Genomic DNA, 18544 nt, shown 5'->3' on the forward strand with positions numbered 1-18544 from the left:
GTATTGCCTTGGTGGTAAAGTCAGAAAAAGATAGTAGGTTCCAGTCCAGAGGCTCTGGTTCAGTAGACTCTATGAGCTGTACTTTTTAAAAAGCTCCACAAGATTTCAGAAGTACACCAAGGGTTGCCAAGAGCTTCGGCTCCAACGACCTCAAGCCCCGGAGCAGGCTACGGTTGGGATGAGAAGTTCTGGAACAAATGGGGCTCAGAGATGTTGAAAACGCACCATGCTGCCCCCTCACCACAGTCAGAGCTGTAACATTCAAAACAGGTGCTGATTGTTCAGCTCTTGCGAGGGCCAGGTGCTGTGTTTGGTCCCTTAGACACATGATCGCTAATCCTCCCAGGGACTCCGTGAGATACTTTATCTCCATTTTATGAAAAGGAACCAAGGTCTACAAAACTCCCCTGTGGCCCGCCAAAGGCTGTCCTCACCACATCCCGGCCCACGGCCTCTGTCTCACCTCCCGCGTTCCTCACTCAATGGGTGGTTTTCACCCAAAGGGTCTAGCGTGGACTTCACAGCTAAATTAGGACTTGGCCCAAGTCTTACAGTTGGTAGCGGGGTCGGGGAAGGTCGGAGCCCAGTGTTGTCTCTCCCCAAACCCGATGTGCTGTCCGTGAGCGCTAAAGACTTGCCAAATGCAGGGATAAAAGACATCGCTTGTGTACCCAAAGAAAAACGTACATCGTTGGGGCTACTTGCATATTTAATCAACTGTCCTGGCTGTCCACGTGGAGGAAGTCCATTCTTCGATCAAGGGGCACCGGGCGGATGACCACTAGGTGGCGCTGTTCTAAGTACTGAAAACAGGAAGGCAGCTACGACCCACTGGGGTTGGCACAGACAGTATAGTGAGACAACAGCGCCCTTGGCGCAGTGACAGACAGGCACGGGTCATCGTGACAGCAACGAGGGGTCGGTTTCAAGGGACCAACGGACGCTTGCAGACAACATGCCCCTGGCGGCTTCTTGAAGGATAGTGAGGGACTGACTGCCAAGAGTGCGAGGAAGAGTTTGCACAGAAGGGACAATAGGACGAAGGTTTGGAGCCAGGAATCAGGGCTATTGTTTGTACGGGTGCATAGGTGTGTGTGTGAACATGCGTGTGTGAACACATGTATGCCTGTGTGGTATAGCAACAAATGGTTCCTTGTGGACTGAGGACTGTGTCTGAGGTAGTGAGGAGACAGGGGCCAGTAACAGAGGATCTTCTGTCTAGCGCTGGTTATGTTTGGACTTCATCCAGGTTGTCATGGGAGATAGGATACAAGGGACAGATATTTCACTGTCCTGTTTTTATTGTAGAAAATTTCAAATATTTGAAAAATGATAGGCAGCGTTGTTCTGACAAATAAGCAGGTAGCCACCATCCGGAATGGACAGGGGTAAACATTCGTTCTGTTTGCCTTAGGGCTTTAAAAAAAACAAACAAACATGAAAGCATCAGAGGTAGAGGTGAGGTCCTGCTCTTTCTTACTGCTTCTGATCCCTGCCCCTCCCCAGGGGGACATGCTACCATCAACCTGAGGTTGGGGGTGAAGTTTCCGTGCCTGCTTCAAACATGGCGCCCGTTTTCGCATGCATTGCCTTGTATGTTTTTGCAATTGTAAATATTAAATTCTAATATCCCGTATGTTGCATTTTGCCACCAATGTGAAAATGATCGTATTTATTCATATTTTCTAGAATAAGCTATGGAGGGTGTTTTGGGGGTTTTTTTGGGGGGGGGCATTATTGAAAAAAATCTTGTGCAACCCATATATTGCAATATGTTCCCGTTATTTTTACAAGTTTTAAATTTTGCTTTAATTCGTCTTAAATTTGTTTTTGGGTAATGACATGAGGTTGAGATCTAATTTTATTGTTTTTCATATTAATCAATTGCTCTCTACCGTCAATTGAACAGCCTTTTCTTGTCCACTGATTTGTAATCCTAGTTTATTTCTAAAGTTGTAATATATGGGGGCGCCCTAGCCGGCTCAGTTGATGGAACATGCAGCTCTTGATCTCAGGGTTCTGAGTTCAAGCCCCATGTTGGGTGTAGAGATTATTTAAAAATAAACCAAAAAATTTGAAAAAATGAAGTTGCAACATATGGGTGACTTTCTTTCTGGGATCTCCTTTCTTTCATTGATCTATATGGAAGACTGTTTGCAAAGTAGGCACAATTTAATGTAAAGGAGGCCAGAAGGGAGAAGGGTAGGGACAGCTGGTGAGTTAACCAAAAGTATTTGTCCATGGTTTTGCTCCTTAATCCCCTAAGGTGGTAAATCTGATCAATAGGTTTTTCTAACACGGAACGTTTTTTCTTCATTGTTTTTTGTGTGTTTAAATACCTTGCTGGAATCCATTTGCTAATGTTGGGATTTTTGCATTGTTTGTTCAAAACTGCTATTGCCGGGAATTTTTCCTTTTCACTATTATTCTCACCTCTTTGCTATTGAGTTTACCAGGTAAGTTTTTTATCTTGCCTTATGATTTAGGTCTTGCAGTCGCCCGCCAGCCGTGGTCTCAGTTTCAGCTGGACATTCTAGATCTGAGTAGGACACATCTGGCACCAGGTCACTGGGAAGGCTGCAGGACGCACACCGCCCCTGTGGCAGGCCATCTCTCCGTGGTGGTGGTCTCTGTAGCAGGTGACGCAGCGGTCCACTGGCTATTCTCAGGTCACCCAAGTGACTTCTCAGGTGCGGGGACAGTGACCCCAGGGGTAGATTTAGGAACCACGGGCTAAAATCAGAACCAACGTGCCCATTTACACATCAACCCCATGCAGGGAAGCTCAAGTTTATAGCTTCCTACAGGCATTGATGGTCTCTCCAAGTCTCCTAGTTCACAATCATGGGGCTTTTCCCCCTCCTTCCTTAACCATATGTTATGCTGCCCGGAAGAGAGCTGACATTTCACCTTTATCAGGTGTCCAGGGTTAACCCACAGTCGAATGTGTCCACTCGGAAATAGCAGGCTTTGCTTTTCCTTTTATTCTCAGCTGGTTGTCCCCTTTCTAGTCTCTAGAAGAGTCTGTAGATGATAGAAACTGTCCATTTCGAGAAGGTTTAGTAAAACTTGCAATTTTCACGTGCTGTGGTGTTCTCTGTAGGGGGCAGGTTTTTTTTTATTATAAAATTAATTTACAGAACAGTCATTTCAGGCTTTCTATTTATGCTCAAGTACCTTGTGGTCATTTTTAATTAAAAAATATTAATTTTAATCTGGTTATCACGATTATTGTGATAATACTATTCACTGCATCGTTTATTGCTAAAATTTCTCCTGAAACTGCAGTTATGTTTCCTTTGTCCTTCTTACTATTGTTATTTAAGTCTTTTCTTTTTTCTTGAGCAATCTTGTCAGATAGCTATTTTATGAATCGTTTCAATGAACTAGCTACCTTTTAAAAAAAGAAATGTCTTTACATTTTTTTATTTAATTGCAGTTTGATTTTATTTTTATTTTATCATTTCAAGTTCCTTTCAGTATGTTCTATGGTTCTTTTTCCAGCTTTTGAATTAAATATATATCTTCCGAAGATTTGATTTTTTTCTACTACATATATCTAAGACAATATATTTCCCTCTAAGTATTCTTAAACCGCATTACTCTAGTTTTAATGGATAATGCCTTTGTTGTCATTCACATCTAGATTTCCATTATGATTTCTGTTGTGACTCATGAATTATTAATTGTGCTTTTTTCAATTTCTAAACATATGTTTTGTTTCCTTGCACACTTTCCCTTAAGTAAGGTGGTGGCAGCCTATTCTCCTTACAGCAATAAAGCAGAAGGTTCCCAGAAAAAAAAAATAATGCTGGAGGTAATAAACACATTAGGTTTATCTCACAGAAAAAAAGAGAGAGAGAGAAATAACTTTCCTAAATGAAGTATACAGCTGCACAGAATCATGTTTACTCACCAGCCATTTTTTCTATGGGCATGTTATTCAACTAACATTTAGTGAAAACATGCAAGGGAACTGTTGGGGGGCGAGGAGGCAATCAGTGAAGAACTCCGTGCTGGGCCAGCAGGGAGCATGTGGGGCCAGCAGAGAGGGGCACCGACTCGGAGAGGTGAGTGAGGACCTTCCTCGGAGGGCATGGCTGAACTGTGCCCTGTGGAAGAAGCAGGGGATGGCCAGGTGGTGGAGAAGGCTCTCCAGGCCTGGAAATGGCCTGGGCAAATGCACGCGGAATCACCGAGGAGGTGGACTTACGTACGATGTGGGGATGGCTGAACGTTGAATCCTTTTCCAGCAGTGCCTACAAATAAGGTCAGAAACCCGAGTAGGGTAGGCTTCCGAAGGGATGGTTCGGAAGTTGAACTTCACCTCTGTCTGCAGTCCTCCAGCCTCTCTAGGGACTCACGCTGCTTCCTTTGCTCCTAGTGTTCACCTTCCTCTACGGGAGAACAAGAGCCGGCCAGTCTCAAGGCAACGAGAAAAGCATTCAATTCGCAGCTCGACAGGTGGAGAACAGAAACGATAACACGACACTGACTGAGCTTTTCCTGCGCCGGGCCCTGGGCTGGGTGCCCTCAGTGAATGACCTCATTCAGTTCCACCAGCTGGACTCCGTCCCACCACTGGGCCTCCCATCACAGACGGGGAAAGGCAGTTTCGGGGTGGTCAGCGCCTGCCCGTGCACAAAGCAGCGGAGGCAGGATTCAGTCCCTTGAATGTCCAACAAAAAAGCCCAGGTCTCCCTCCTTGTTTCTCTGGAAAATAAGAATGTCAGTTTTTCTTGTGGGACTCCCGAAAGCAATAAGGCCGACTTACAGGCGACCTGAAAGCTTACCCACAGCTTGGTGGCAATTGTACAGGAGAGTGTCACAGGCCACCACAGCAATGGCTAACTCAGGGAACAACTCTATCATTTTGGATGCTTCCAGCTGACAGTAACAGAGTCACCCACCAAATGTGACCTGACCAATAGGGTTTTCTTTTCCTCTCCAATACCAAGGCGTCCAGCAGGAGCTGGTTCGAGTACTGACTCAGCATCTTGAAATGCCCTCGACAAGGACCTAAGTGTTCCCCTTCTCTGAGCTGACCTTCTCGGGGCATAAATCATCCCCCCCCTCATGGTCCCAAGGTGTCAATGCCAGAATGAAAAGGGAGGTAAACGCTTTCTTTTCTTTTTATTTCTTCTTTGTTTTTGTTTTGATTTAAATCTGTTTTTATCGTGGGGTGGGGATGAGCATTTTCTGGGTGTCTCCCCTGAACCCTGAGCACTGCATACTTCTCTTTATGCCTCATTAGCCCAAGCTGATCCCTGGGCCACCACTTGCTGCAAGGATCTGGCACTTTCATCCCCTGTCGAGAGAGCTGAGCCCTGCTGGGACAGAGAAGGGGAAAGGCCACGGGCATTGGTTGGGCAGCCCACAGCGTCTGCTCGTATGGTTTGACTGCCGGTCCCTGCTTGCATTTATTGTCTGTGGATTTACCCGCACGTATCCCTAATTAGGAAGGGAAACCGTGACTTATTACTTAAAATTTATTTGGTGGAAACACTTTCAAAACCAGGAATTCATTGATTATTCAATCTAGACAGGAAATGTTTGCTGCGAACCTACTTCGTGCCAAGGTAGGTACTAGAGACAGGGATAAAAACCCCCTGTCATTTCGATCATCCCCATCCTCCTCTTCATCATCATCCAGTGATTCCTTTGTAGTATAAAAATGTTAATAATCCCTGAGTCTGTTGTCACTGAGTCTCTTGTCAGAGATCTTTACCTCCAGGGGTGACAGATCTATACTTATCCTAAGGCATTTTTAAGTATGGTTGTCTTCCCCTCCTGCCCCGGGCATGGAGGGAGCTGGAAGGACTGAAACGTGGGGCAGTCCAGGCCGAACTCACCCCCAGGGAAGCAGCGAGCCCAAAGCAGGCCGGACGCTATGAGGCTGTAATTCCACGAAACATTGGCTTCATTCGCTTCACAGTAAGCCTGAAACTCCCTGGTTGCGGCACCCCGGATTTTCTATGGAAGGACCCACGTAGGCTGAGGACCTTTCCCCTTGCGGGAGGCAGAATCCCACATCCGGCTCTCAGGTGCCGGGTGGGAAGAGAGCAGAGGAGCAGGCTGGCCCCTCAAGGCCTGGAAAGGGTTGGCCATGCACGGGCCGGGCCCTTTCATCGCAGATGGATGGCGGACAGCAAGGCTCAGAGAGGAGCGTGAAAATAACAACGGCAATAACAGTGAGGACTATGGTGCAGGTGCACTTGCTGTGAACTAGACCCTCAATCGTGTGACCCTCACTTCAGCGCTGTAAGGCAACCGAGGTGCAGAAAGTTTCAAAAAACAATTGCTAGAAAGCAACAGAAATGGGTTTCAAACCAAGACTGACCCGCTTCCCGGGTTTTTGCCCTCGCACCAGGGTGATTTGAGGGTACCTGTTAGCTTGGAATGGGCTCTTCATTTCTATCATAGGCCTGATAGAAGATGAGCAGGTGAAGGAAATTTGGGGCCGGAGAGTAATGTATTAGGGGGACGGTGATGAGCTTCTGAGGGTGGGCGTGTGTTCCACTCAGCTTTTTTTCCCGAATGCCTGGCATATACTGGGTGTTTGATAAATATTTTCTTAGCAGGTGGATGCATGGAAAGAGGTATGTGATAGTGGGTGCAGAGAGAATCTAACAGTGGAGTCTGGACTTCAACCTCTGTGGTGGGTGGTGGTGGCACCAGGAATGCTTCTAGAGCAGAGGAAGTGACAGGAGAATAGCACTGTTTTAAGATCTACTGGGGGACATGTGCAGACCTTCACTCCCAAGTCCTTTAAGGCAGACGGTATCTGCTTGCTTCCCCCACGGGGAGTCCTGGGCCATCCCAGCCAGCCTTGCCCAGGCAGGCCCATCGGCGTGGGGAAATCTGACACAGATAATAAGGAAAGAAGAGTTGAGGGGCCAAACTCATCGCCCTTTAGCCTCCTCCCTGCCTGTCCACCTGTGGGCGAGGCCACTCGGTGCATGCTGGTGGCATTGTCTTGAGATGTTCCCTTAGTTCCCCATCCCATTTACCACCCTGGGCTGGCTCCCTTCACTATAAATGCCTCCCCTCCGATCTCATTCTTGCCTGTCTCCTTACCCACTTGGGCTTGGCCCTTTAAACTTCCAATTCTTTTTTTCTTTTTTTTTTTAGTGTTTTAATTTATGTTTGAGGGAGAGAGAGAGAGAACAAGCAGGGGAGGGGCAGAGAGAGAGGGAGACACAGAATCCGAAGCAGGCTCCAGGCTCCGAGCTGTCAGCACAGAGCCCGATGTGGGGCTCGAACTCACGGACCGTGAGATCGTGACCTGAGCAGAAGTCAGACGCTCAACCGACCGAGCCACCCAGGCGCCCATAAACTTCTGATTCTTAAACCACATCGGCAACTTTTTCTGAGGTGCTCAGTTTATTGTATGTCTGAAATGTGTTCCAGAGTTGTGACACGTATGTTTCATCCTTTGCTCCAGCCTGGCTGTCAGAATCCCACCTTCCAGCTCAGCTGGACGATCAGCTAGGACAATGGGAGTACACATACTCTCCTATAGGAGAGCCAGTGTCCCAGGAAGATGGTGACTATGCAGAAGCATGGTGGCCACAGGGCCAGGAAGAAAGGATTAGGTGGAGACACACCTGACTTGCCATTAACCAAAATATGAAGTCCATGAAAAAGCATGGCAGGAGGCAGGAGATGTGTGTGTCTGTGTCTGTTTGTGGTTGGGTGTCCTAGGCAACCATGTCAAGTCCATAGAACACGCCTTTCAAGGCTAAGTTTGGATCAGTAACAAACGCTTTGGGATATTGCACTACCTAAAGATGCAAAATAGAATTGATTGCTGACAGTTCCTTGGAGACAGTTATCAAGAACATCTCCAGAAAGGGCCGTCGTTGCTTCGGGATGTTTGCCAAGGGTAGGAGGGAAGGGGACACAGCACGCAGGCCATGCATTTCCCATCTCATAAGGAGTCATGGGGTCAGAGTTGCGCAAAGACCATGTGGACCCTCAAGTGTCCGGTTCACACTGTCACCCTGGAAAGAAGGTCCTTTGAAAGCTCTGATGAGATCACTCAAACCTGCCTCCATCACAAACCTTTCATCAAACCTGCCTCCATCACACTGCCTCCTCAAACCTCAGTGGGCAATGAGGCCCAGCTCTTCTTGCAGAGAAATCCCTTCAGCTAGACAGATTGACCTGTCCAGAAGCTCCCCCTGCACTGGGCCCAAGTCTTCCCTCATTTCCTCACACCGCTGTCGGTCGTAGTTCTCTTCTCCTGAGATGCACAGGCCGAGACTTCTCTTTGTTTCACGTGGAAGCGTAATATCTCTCCAGTCCTTATTTTTCTCTGCATTGTCAGCTCTTTGGGGGATTTGAGGCCCTTCACTCAGCTCCATCCTCTCTCTCCTGCTGAGCCATCTCGGCCGCTCCTGCCCCGGGTGCTCGGTTAACCAACGCATGCGTGAACACCTCCAGTATTTGGAGAATACCCACCCTTTCCAACCAACTGAGTCCAGGGTTGAGTGGCTCTGACCTTCAGAAGCTTAACATTCTTCCCTAGTGATTCTCCCTATGGTTCTTACTTCTCCCCTTCGGGGCCATCCAGGCAGTCTGAGGAATTATCACGCTCATTTCAGGGAGCCCTGGGGATGGTGAAGAAGACTGGGGTTGAAGAGATCTAAGACAGACACAACTGATGGGCTGTTCCCAGTATGCCCTGTTTTCCAGACGGGCTTGTGGCTCCTTTGGAGGTTGAGGCGGATGGTTGGGATCCTACTCTCCCTCCCCACATCGCCACCCCTGGCCCATCATATATTACCCCCGAGTGTCTCCTGATGATGATTAGTTCTGACTCCAATTTTGAGCCAGAATAAGGTTCACTGCCTCTTCCTCTGTTCAACACGGGCTGTGTGGGCAGGGGTGACAAGAGGGGATGTCACCAGGTAAAATTAGGTAATAAAAACTAGGTGACATAGTTCTGTTGAAAATGCATCTCTCATGCAAAATGCAAGCGGTGACAGCTTTCCTCCACAGAGCTGTCTGAGGACCGAGTTTGTCATTGCTTAGAGAGGAGATGATTTTTTTTTTCTTTTGCTGGACTTTTTAATGTCGTGGTGCTTTTAAGTGGATATAGCTTTTTTATTTGTTTACTTCTGTATTGCTACCTTTGAAATCCGTGAAGACTGATGCCCTCAATCTGAATTTATTCAGACTGCTGTTTGTAATGAAAATAGAATTTAATTTATTTCTCCGAATGTATTCTATTTTTCCTGCTCTCTTGCTTTCTTGAAAGTTTGCAGACATATTTGTCACTGGCCTTCACAAGAAGGTCCTGAATTAGGATGCACTCATGGAACAAATGCCTATATATATGTATATGTATTTACATATTTGGCAATAGGCTTTAATTTATAATTTTGTTCCATTCCTCCAGTTGATGGCAAGGAAGCATGGCTCTTTGAGAATGCCCAAGTGTACTGAATTCGTGAACACAATTTACACACTAAAATAAGTCACCAGCTTCTGTGGGTTTCTGCATGTTTCTGCATTTTTTATTTTGAATAGCCTTGTGTGTGCAGTGCTTTGGTGAGGAGAGTGGATAAAAGAGAGAATGTGAGCTTGTTAGCAGGACCAGAGTCTGAGGAACTGGCGAAATTATTGCCCATATTCTGCCTGCAGAAAAGGAGGGAGAAGAAGCTAATATTTTTCTTGGGCTATCTGATTTCTCAAACCTATGCCATGATAGGAACTGATCTGCCTGTGAGGTCAGAGTTAGAGGGAGTCTGTCCTATTAACTCTTTCCCTCCCAGGAGGCCCCACAAATGCAAAGGCCCATTTCAAGGGGGGCTGGAAGCAATTCTTCTGGAGCTCTGGCTCAGCTGGCCAGTTTCAGGTCTGGGGTGCAGAGGCAAAAACACTCAGGAAAGGAAAATCCAGGGGAGATGTGCAGTCACACCCTAGAAGGAATCAACAACGAAGCCATATTGATGCTTATGACCCTCCCTTCCAGCTGCCATCACCCTAAAGTACCTGAGACCGCAGGAAGAATTTCAGTGGCCTGGGGCATGTCCAGGGCCAGCTGCCCAGGACTTGGCTAGAGGTGGGGCCTTTGTTCACAAGTCAAAGTACAAGGTAGGTAAGCAGATGGGATGGGATGTGGGAAGGAGGGTTTCAGGCAACAGAGAGAGATGGCAGCTGCTTCAGGCAAGGAAAAATTGAGAAAAGAAAAAGATGCTTAAAGAAGAAATTTAGAAGTTTGGGGTGCTGGTACATGTGACTTATTCTTCTTCTTTGTGACCTTAAGTAGTCTTCAGAAGTAATAAAAACAAAAACAAAAACAACTCACTACTTTTCTCTTCCAGGTTGAAAGGGTTGATTTGTGAGGTGGTTTTGGGTGTGCATCTATGTGTGTTTGTTGGTTTGCCTTTTTGATGACTATGTGGTGAGGAAAGACTTAAGTGTAGATTGGGGCATCCCGAGAATTTTAGCTAAGTCCAGGTTATACAACAGACAGAGCTCAGAGGCCTTAAAAATGGCTCAGGATGAAGGTAGACAGTGGGAGAGCTCTTCTGCGATTTTCTCACCCCGTCGTGCCCAATCCTGAGGATTCTATTCCTGAAAACCTGCTTGGATGAAAATTTCAAGGTGACAAAATAATGTTTCTAACAGGAAGTCATGACAGTTGATACTAAATCAAGAAAACACGAGGGGCGTTTTGCACATCCTAAGTGAATGCTAAGGGGCATGGTACAACTGATCTCCAGTTACCGTTTCTGATTCCTAAGTAATTTCTGAAAATCTCTCTTCTCTGCAGTTTCAAAGGGGTGCTTGGAAATCCTTTAAAAGATGCAAGTTGAACAAGCACAGCTTGTGAAGCAATTAAAATTCACCTTTATTTTGTTCTCCTACCACTTCTTTAAAGTGTATACAATGAGGCGATCTTCTCCTGCCCCTGGGTGAGAATAAGGCCAATCCAAGACTTTCTGGTTACTCTCAAGTAACTGGAAGTTCCATTGTTTTCTTATGTTCCAAAGATTGTCTTGATTCAGGAATGGAGTGCCCAGGCAAAGATATTATCCAAAAACCTAAACAAGATTTGGTAGTTAGTCTTTCTCCTTCCTCAGACTTAGATGTTTTAGGCTGGAAGCCTGTGGAGAGAGAGGTGGGGGCTTTGGGATTGACTTCTCTACTCCTTGGTCTTGTGCTCCAACAATTTCTCAGATCCTAGCTTCTCAGAAGCTTCTGACTCTTCCAGGGTTGGTGTGGGGGAGGAAGGAGAGGTGAAAGAATAGGCAAAATCCTCTTTAGATGGCGCCATATCAGCTTCCCTTGTATCCCAGAACCTGGAAAAAGCATGGGCACTTTTAGGCTCTTCAAAAAATCTATCACTGAGAACCTCCCCCGAGGCTCCGGCCACATAGGTGGAATCGGCTCTATTTGGGAAGATGCTTCGTCTCTTCCTCAGACCCTAGGGACCCAGATTCTTGATGATGGGATGTGTCCTGACTCCTGGAAAGCCCTTTCAATTGGAATATACCCACCATGGCTTTCTCTCACCCCAAAGAGTCCCACACTGGCTCATGGGAGACATTCCACACCTCTTGTTCTAAGAAACATTGGGTGTCCACAAAGAAGGATTCCCCAGTTTCTCCCCCCAACCCAAGTCAGTACATCAGCTCCCCTTTGAGCTCTACATTTCATGATCAGGAATCAGACCTCAAATGTAGGGAACACATTTCAAATATCTTGGGATAATTCCATTGAAGAGTCTCACCAAATGTGAGCTGGCACCCCAAAATATGGTGGTATCCCTAAAATATCTCTTTGATGATTTTCCTCCTTCTTTTCCCTAACCCTCTTCAAATCCTCAGTGGGAAAGAGGGTCCTTTAGCCCTGGGACAGGTCTTCTGAGATTTCCTTTGTACATTCCAAACATGGGAATCTGGCTTCGAATTTCTCATCTGTTATCTCTTGGTGCTTATCAGAACCTTCAGTTTCAACATTCTGCTCCAAATTTGTTTCAAGATAATTTGTATGCCAAGAGGAATTTTTATTTTTTCTTCCTTTGGTCTCCCATCCAAATGTTCCACGCCTTTACGATTTTATGACTCAGTCTCTAAGACATATCCTCTAAGTCACAAGATGGGGAATGACTCATGCTTGGTCTGTACTATCTGTGAAGGCCATAAAATACAGGATAGTTATACTAAAGTAAGTCTGGATATTCTAGAATTCCAGGTAGAGAGAATTCAGAATAGAGAAGGGATTTTCTGTGCTAAGAATTAAAGGAAGAGACTTTGCATTGTTTTAGGGGATTGGTGACCAGGTAAAAAGTACTTGAAAATTAAGGTGAACTTTGGAATTATTTATTAGGAGTTACCATGAGCTTCATATATAATGTGCCACCAAATCCTCAAAACAACCCTGCTTGTCCCCAAACTAGCATTCATTCTTCAGATTCTGATTTAGATGTTACTACAGAAAAGCTTTTCTGATGCCATATTAAATGCTCCTGCTCTATTGGCCCAGAGAAAATGGTATCTGACTATGTATAGCACTCTGTTGTCATTGTCTGTTTACTTCTCCGCTTTGTTAGTTAGCTAACTGAAAGGTGAAGTCGGCAATAGTATATAGTTGATAAATATTTCACCTGTGTATTAGTGAGAATAATTTAAGTTATGCTGTAGTAACAAACATTCCCCAAATCTGTGCAGTTTATCAGAGCAGAGGCCGAGTGCCTAGTCAGGCAAAGTCCTAGAGACTTCCCCTGGTAGCTTTTCTTCACGCGTGGATCTCAGGGTTGCACTCCAAGGAGAGTTTTTATAGTGGAGACAAAAAGAACCGGAAGGTTGGCATCAGCGTTTCTGTGCTTCACCGGGGAGCGACACCAGTCACCTCTCTCATGGCTCATGGGTCAGAAGTGGTCCCCTGAAATGCTGGAGACATGCTTGGTGAGCACCACTCCAGCTGCCCGCCCTGGTCCCAAAGACTCGGTTGCATCCTTCCACGTGGAGATGCTAGCGCACTGAGCCCCTGGGCTGAGCTCGTTTCATGGCAGTACAGAGTCGGAGGGTGGGATGCTGAGAAGTGAGAGGCAGGACCCTGAATGCAGCAAATGCAGCAAATGCAGCGCCGGGCTGAGCAGTCGGGGACCCTCTTTTTTAAACAACATAAGCCATTTCTTGGATGGCTGCTCAATGCCAGACTATATTATTTCTGTGCTTTGCCACTAATCTGCCAGGTGGGGAGAGCAGTAGCCATGTGGCAGAGTGGGGATTTGAGCTTGGGTCTGCAAAGCTCACACCCCTGTCACAGACCTAGGTGAGAGGGAAACCCTGGGCAGGCTGTGAGAGAGAGAAAGTTAGGAGGCTGTTGACACGGTGAGAAGTTATGGATGGCTGAACCAGGCAGGGCAGTGAAGGTCTCCAGATGCACATCAAGGCACCTCTTGTTTCTGTCATCTATTAAATATCCCCAACTGCATCCCTGATATATGGGAAATAATGTCAAATTGTCAGTATCTAATTTCTTTCTTTTGTTCCCTCTACAGCAACCCATTTTTTTAAAAGATTTGTTTTATTTTAAGAGAGGGAGAGTGTGAGCAGGGGAGAGGGGCATAGGGGGAGAGGGAGAGAGAAAGACAGAGAGACGGAGAGAATCTTAAGCAGGCTCCACACTCAGCATGGAACCTGATCCAGGGCTTGATCCCACGATCCCGGGATCGTGACCTGAGCCGAAATCAAAAGATGGACACACAACCGATTGAGCTGCCCAGGTGCCCCCATCAATCCACATCTGATGGTCAGGATCTGAGCACCGGAATAGTGGAGGAGATGGTGGGGTGAGCTATCACAGGGAGTGAGGGAGCAGAGCAGGCATGGGATCTCTGTGGCTAAAGGCTTCTTAGGATACTGTCTGGGTGACACATGTGTTAGTCAGTGACCTAGAAAGAGTCTCCTTCCTCATCTCAGCCCCAGCCCGCCCGGGGATAATGCTCTCCCATCTTTTCCAGAGACAGTGAATTTCATGTTTTACAAGTGAACCATATGGAAGTCAAATTTCTTTTGATAGATTTAACGCTGGCCACACTGTTGAGTGCCTGTAGGAGCCAGGTGGGAGCTGGGTGACAGGAGGGCTTCCAGATGGAAACAACACCAAGTCCCTGTCCTCTGGGAATTCAGCATCCGAAGGGGAGCAGACAATGTTCAGGTGAGTGCCCCAAACACACTGTGTGACAAAGGCCCTTGGGAAGGTAGGTGTCTAGAGGAAGGTGGACACAGGGTGGGAGCTGCTGAGAAAGGGGTAGAAAACAAGATTCCCCTTGTTGAGGGGGCTTGCGGTTGGAGAAGAGCTTGAGATTCAGAATCAAGGACTTTTTGTGCATGAAGGGTTCTGAGCTCACATCTGAGCGCTTCCTGAATTAACCAGTGGCACGAAAGAAAGATCTCAGAGAGTCTCCACCACTGAAGTGCATCCCTGTGTCCCCATGGCCTGGGCACTGGGGTGGCACAGAGGAGGGGTTCTGGGCTTTAGGACTCCCAGTCTTAGCTCTTACTCTGCTGTCAGTCTGATCCTGGACAAACGCTTTTTCCACTCTGAGCCTCAGCCTTCTCTCGAGCCTCTAGCAACTGGCCAAGTGGCAAAACAGGATTTATTTTCCTCATCTTGCAGAAAACAAAATTGAGTGTCAGGGAAGTAAGGAAGGAAATGCTTTGATTTGAGCATTGCAGTTGCCCTGGGAGGTGGATTATCTCACCATTCTCATTTCACAGACAAGACAACACACTAGAAAGACAAAGTCATTTCTCCAAACTTGTGCATCTGGTCTAGGTGAAAGCAGGTGTTCCAAACCATGCTGCTTGGCCTCCAGACAACGTGTCCTTCCACTTCTGCTGACACGTCGGTGGTACAAAGGCTTGGGTGTGATTTCCGAAACATGCGAAACATCATCTTTACCAGAGTGAAAACTTTTCATACTTAAAAAAAAAAAAAATCCGTGAGACAGTCTGCCTCTCTACAGCTCTGAGGCCATTGGAATCCTATGAAAAAGGCCACTGATCTTTGTGTCCCCATGCCTTTGAGGAAGGAAGATTTTTTTCCTTTCTGAAGCAAATTAAATATTCCGTCAGTGAAACATAATTTAATAAACCCATGAAACTGAAGCTATGGCTCTCATTAAAATAAAAGCCACTCATTTACCTTGTCATCATTTGGGGAAAGTTTCCATGACTTACTGGATCCCAAATCACCCCAAAGCCTACAATCAAAGCCATCTCATGCTGTTAGACTCCCAAACGCTTTCTTCTTCAAATATTATTAAATTCATAAACTCTGGAGTAGAATGGCTTTGATCTAGTATTCCAATATAGAAAAACCTCATTAACTTAGGTGTCACTAATTCACTAAAGGTGGAAATCTGGGCTTGAGGCAACCTGAAGTTGACTTTCTAGTTTGTGTTTTTCTAAAAGTCAAATGTTTGCAGTTGCATGAATTCACTTTGCATCCAACGTTATGTTCTGTTGGCACCAATTCCCAATTTCCCTTTAAATTGGTCCCCTTTCTCTCTACCTTTCGTGCTTCTTCAGGAGCTCTGGACACCATTTTGGCCCAATTGCTCACTCTCTGAGTTTTGAATGCCCAAATTAAGTCTACAGAGAACAGCCCAATGATGTGTCTAACGTCCAAATCTGCTCATCACTCACCTGTGAAAACTTACACGCTCTGTTGCCTGTGGGATGAAGTCCACTCTATCTACAAGTTCACAAGATGCCTGCCATTCTGCATGTGCCTCTTTTCTCCAGCCTCATTCGTCTTCCCTGTATCCTTACTCGGAACTCTGCTTGGGGACATTCCCCACCACACTTTCCCCAACATGATCTGCATCCTTTGGATCTGCCTATGACGGTCCCTCTGACTGGAACAGTCCTCCCCGCCCCGCCCCACACACACACCTCCTGATAATTCTGGCTGTCTCTTACTTGTATTCAGGTCTAAACTCAGACTACACCTTGAGACACTCTAGGAAGACTTGCCTGAACCCCTCAGCCCTGAACAGGAATAACTCCTTTGTGTTCTCATGGTCCCCTCTTCTTCCTCCATCGTTGACTCATCACCGTGAGCTGTCATTGCCTATTAATTAATTGGTCTGTACTCCTTACGAGACCAGAGGCTTCTACAAGATTGGAATCATCAGAAGGTGCCATTAGGAAAATACCAGGTCCGTAGTAGTCTCAGTCTATATTATTTGACTGAATAAATGAACAATCAGTGTATCTTGATGGGAGTGCAGATGGGCACTGCATATAAGGAAACCACACCTCAGAGATTTTAGTGATTATCCCAACCAAATGGGTTTCTTCCCGCCATATTGGATCCATCTCTGTGCTTCCAACAGTACTACCATAGCACCTTGGACCTACAAGGTACTCAGGAAATGTTTTTACATGAAAAATAGCATAGGACGTGCTGTGTCTGGCTATGAGCATATGGTTTTCTAGGAGTTGGTGTCGAGTGTGGCCGGGGGGCCTGGCAGAGAGAGGACTCAGCAAGTTCCAACGACTAAAAAGCGAGTCCCACTGCCTCCATTTTCGTCCTCTTGTCTAGGGTCACCTCATGAAGGATTGGGAGAAAGTCAAAACAGCTGGGTGATTCCATTAACAACCAATAATCTGGGAATGCTGCTGAATGCTTTTGAAATTGAAGTAGCAATAACTCCCCACGGGTCCATTAACCTGCAGCCGAAATTAGATTATGTAGAAATAACATTAAATAAAGAGCCACAGTCCTCAGTTAATTGAAAGGCAAACTTGTGAATTATAAGATCATTCTCTTTGAAAGCAGAATATTTCATTGCCCCAAGACCCTTGGGACCACTTTTTAGTGTCCAGCTTGAGGTTCATGTTAGGGAAAACACATTTCCTGTAGGGGCACTTTAGAAATCTATTTGTTGTAGAAAACAGTTTGAAATGGGAAAAATTAAAAGCTTTGGAATTAAACCAAAGTAAGATGGGTTTAAATCTTGGATGTGCCACATACAAGTTCTGTGACCTTAGGAAAGTTATTTAATTTCTCGGAGTTCCAACCATCTTGGCCATTCATGGGGGAGTGGGGGTGGTAATGACACGTATCGCCCAGTCTTGTGAGGGTGGCAGGCACATAAACAGATCACTGAAATAGAAGGAAGAGGGTATGTTGAGAGAGAGAGTGTTAGGAGAGCATCCAGGAGGACTATCTCACGCATCCAAGAAGTGAAGAATGACTTCTCAAAAAGATGCCACCAGCAGGAAATCATGAAGAATAAATAGGTGCAAGTAGATACAAGGGCAGGTCACTAGTATGTGCCCTGGAAGCCACCTAGACCCTGATCATTGAAAATTCAAGGAGACAGAGCGAGTTTACCGATCACCCTCCCTTCCGTCATCCCTTCCTTCTTTGTAAGCTTCCGTATTTATTTCCTTCTATCTTTCCTACCAAAATTCCCATATTCCTTCTCATCTTGGCTTCAGGGACGCCGGAGGAGAACTGTCAGTGGCCATTTTCTCAGGCTCAAGGCGAACAGATCCTTTTCTGTCTCTTCCTGATGGCAGCACTTCCTGCTGAGAACAGGACATTGTCTCCATTTCCCTCTGCCTCAGGCAGATGGCGGGGAGTGTTGTGTTTCCACAAAGCAGCACATTGTCCCTGCTCCCGAGTCTCTCAGAGGGCCTTGTCATGGAAGGCATCCAGGAGAATTTGGAACTCTGCGCCTGCCTTTTCAAAACACAGAAACTTCCATGGCCCTCACCCTCACAAAGTTGCGAGACCCTACGTGAAGGGCCCTGTATCTGAGTGGGTCTGCGGCACTAGGGACCAAGGGCCTGGAGGACAAGTGGTTTATGAGAATCTCCCCCCCACTGTACGCACTGGAGGTAGAAGGGGTGATAATCATTATCTCTGCTTTATGGATGAAGAAACCAAAGCTCAGAAGGGCTCGGCAATTTTCCCCAAATTACACAGCAAGTATTAGGTAGACACAGATTACCTGCCTGGTCTTCTGAGTCCAAATCCAGTGCCCTTTCATGATGATATACTTACTGCCTCTGTCTATTTACAAATCTCTGGATTTTGACACAGTGCCGAGGAATAACCCAGAAGTTTGATTAGATTTTGACTTTCTGGTTTTAGCTTTGCTTATACTTCAAGTGAGAGCCAAGGTCTTCCATCCAAACCTGCCCTTTCTTCAGTCCTTCTACATCTTTGCATCAGATGGGGGCATGAGCATCGATCCGTTGTCCAAGCAAAAACCTGGTAATCATCACAAATGTCTGACTCCTCCAACCCACCAGCCCTCTGACTGCCTGGCCCCTCCACTGAACCCCAGGTTCTACAACCTTGGCTTAACAAACACCTCTTGCTTCTGTCCCTCCTCTCCTCTGCCCCCAGCCCCACTCCAGCGCCCTCCCTGAGTCTCTTGCTCACCCAGGAAGGCACAGTGACCTTCCAACTGGTTGCCTTTCTGAGGAGTTTCCCCTAAATCCAAAGCCCGTATATCAGCAAGGTGATCTTTCGATGCTGCGATAGATATTTTCAAGGAGCA

The 18544-nt window shown here is 46.4% G+C and overlaps 1 long non-coding RNA gene across 1 annotated transcript; it reads left to right on the forward strand.

Moving 5' to 3' along the window:
• Positions 1 to 2506: 2506 nt before the first annotated feature.
• LOC109273087 (uncharacterized) lies at positions 2507 to 14227 on the forward strand. The gene is made up of 3 exons (XR_002082742.2): positions 2507 to 2690; positions 4959 to 5113; positions 14041 to 14227. It is a non-coding gene; the product is annotated as an uncharacterized LOC109273087 (long non-coding RNA).
• Positions 14228 to 18544: the final 4317 nt, after the last annotated feature.

Source organism: Panthera pardus, unplaced genomic scaffold (assembly GCF_024362965.1).
Source record: "Panthera pardus isolate Hobbes unplaced genomic scaffold, ASM2436296v1 HiC_scaffold_7, whole genome shotgun sequence".
Classification (NCBI taxonomy): domain Eukaryota; kingdom Metazoa; phylum Chordata; class Mammalia; order Carnivora; family Felidae; genus Panthera; species Panthera pardus.